This window comes from Drosophila suzukii (assembly GCF_043229965.1).
Source record: "Drosophila suzukii chromosome 2 unlocalized genomic scaffold, CBGP_Dsuzu_IsoJpt1.0 scf_2c, whole genome shotgun sequence".
NCBI classification, from domain to species: Eukaryota; Metazoa; Arthropoda; class Insecta; order Diptera; family Drosophilidae; genus Drosophila; species Drosophila suzukii.
This window is the reverse complement of record NW_027255896.1, coordinates 26,985,200-26,987,919: the sequence shown is the minus strand read 5'-3', so window position 1 is coordinate 26,987,919 and position 2,720 is coordinate 26,985,200. Positions and strand designations below refer to the sequence as shown.

General features: G+C 28.0%; 1 long non-coding RNA gene across 1 annotated transcript; it reads left to right on the top strand.

Annotated features, from left to right (window-relative positions):
• The first annotated feature begins 1,095 nt into the window (after positions 1–1,095).
• Positions 1,096–2,496, top strand: LOC139354500 (uncharacterized). Its single transcript, XR_011605461.1, has 3 exons — positions 1,096–1,309; positions 1,880–2,003; positions 2,112–2,496. It is a non-coding gene; the product is annotated as an uncharacterized lncRNA (long non-coding RNA).
• Positions 2,497–2,720: the final 224 nt, after the last annotated feature.

Sequence of the window (2,720 nt, the reverse complement as noted above, 5' to 3'; positions counted from 1 at the left end):
AAATGCATTGCAAATGGCTGTCCTCAGCCTGAACCCTAACACAACGGTACGTTTTGCAAATGTCTCCTGTGATTGCTACACTGGTAGAAAAAACGCGTAGTGAAATCAAATATATTTTTATTTGATTTTTTTTACTTCCCTGCATAGTCATACTAAACATAAAAACCTTTCATTTAAATAAAAAACATATTTAAGCCTTATGTCAAATATGTAAACATTCAAATCAAAGTGATTTTTATTTAAAAACGAGTTAGTCACATTTAAACTCAATGTTGCCATCTTGGTTTTAACTATTATAATAAGTAGTTAAATTCATAGTATATTTGATGGTTTTTTATATTTCAAGTAAATACTTTTTCAATTTGTTCGGAATATTTACTCTTCTATTTTAAATATAGAACGTTTTAAAAATTTGTATTTGACCAAATAATTGTAAATTATAAATCAAATTACATAGGTATGTATGTATATGTATTAAGTTTGTGACCCATATACACAAAATAATTTAAATTATTAGTAATTTTCAAAAGAACAATATATATAAATAAAATAAATAATAATATATAATATAATATAAAAATAAATAATAAAATAATATTTAAAGAAAAGGGTTTTAGTTACGGCTGCCCAACGACCGGCAGCCTCTTTCTATTTCCATGACAATTAACATAAGATTTGGCTTTGTAATTTACTATTAAAAGTACAAAAACATGCTTAGCCAAAGAAAAAATGTGCGTGCATTGTAAACGCTGGGCCGTAACCAAAAACTAAAACCAACGGCACAATGTGCATACTTACATACATACATTCAGACAAATTAGAGACAAATATGAACAAGCACAACGGCAAACGCAAGCGCGTCTTCTTCTTCCATGCGCATTTGTACATTGGCGGTCAAGAAAATATGTATGTGCATAAGAACATAAATATTTCTTGTGTACCGATGTTTTGACAATAAGATATGTTCTTATTATATATAAATATAATAAAATAAAATAAATGATACTAAATTGACATATACAAGTTATTAAACTTAAGGACTTATTTGTACATATTTTCTTATTTTCTACCCCATTACTTTGACCTCTTTTGTAAAGTAACGGCACGCGACAGATTTTGTGCGTCCTTTTTGCACACATGCATATGTATGTATGTATATACGAAATAGTTTGACACTCCGCTTTGTAGCGAATCCCGCGATCACTTCGAAGCAAGCGGTTCTCCTGATCGGATGTAAAAGTGATTAATAGAGCTCGATATACAAGTGTTCATTTAAGTGTAATAAAAAAGTGAAAAGTACTGAAAAAAGGTGAGTCAAATAAAAATACAATAATTACTTAATATTAAGGCATGTGCATGTCCACGTTTTTTTTGTCGCATTTTTCCTTTTTGAGTTTCTTCTTTGTTGAGCGCGTTGTTATTTCGTGAAAATTTAGATAATACATTTAACGAAATAAACAAAGCTCAAAAGAAAATTACATTTAAAAACAATAAAATATATGCGATTGGGTAATAAACATGAAGTGGATAAAAAATACGCGAAAGAAATGAAGAATATGAAAGGAAGTTAAGTGAAAACGCGCGAAAACTAGATAAAAGGAGTAGAATGCACGAGAAGGAAAACACTAAAAAGACGCAAAAAAGACGCTTTGCTGCCGTTGCATTCGGTTCTGTGGCGTCGAAGTCGTTTCATCTATTTCTTTATAATATTTTTTGGTTCTTTCACGTGATTTTTCTTTAAATGTAACTAATTTTCAAATTAAAAAAAAAAATAAAAAACGAAATAAATTAAAACAATATTATTGTCTTATTTAAATCCCTTTATATAAAAACACCTACTCGAAACTTATTATAAAACTAATTAACTTTTTCTTTATAGCAACTATAGCAATTTTATATATGGGACCCATTTAAGGAAAAGGTTTTTTGCTTTTACGAAGAGCAAATGCAAAACAAAGAGCGACTTAAACTATTAAAGACAGTTCAGAAAACAGTATCACTTGGTAATGTATAATTTTTTTAAATTTATAAATTTTATCTTTTTATGATAAGCTTGACTTTTTCTTAATTATGCCATTACCAAAAATCTAATAACATATTCTTATTCACAGATTACAAGGACTACATTAACACCGTATTGCTCACATCTGTCATCTTAAATAATTCGTGGACCGTCATTAAAGGAACCAATAAGCGAAAGAAATTATCACTACTATGACTCGCAGGAAAGTTTTGTACGCACATGCAGACGTACGAATGTGGGAAAACAAAAAAAATGTGTGATTATAAAAAATATGTATAATAATGTATAATATGTATACGTATATATGTATCATATAAATTCTAAGAGTTACGTTAAGTACAAATGTATTTAAAACAAAAGTAATGATGACGTGTTAGCATGGTAAAAATAGAGTTTAAGCAGAACAATTGTTTGGATTATAAGTTTACGTTTATTTTCAATAAAACCACATACTTATTTGGTTCTTTATTAAATATAAATCACGCTTGTTTTAAACTACAGATTGGTTTAAATTGAATATGCACCATAATAGTGTGGTTTAAATAATACATTTAAATCAAACATAAATTACAGTTATTTTAACGGGGATTATATTTAATTTAAATACAATTTGTATTTGTATTAAAGTTCATCCCAGTCTGATTTAAATATGAGATTTATTTAATCCAAATAAAACTATGCTGAGTTTGAGGGCGGG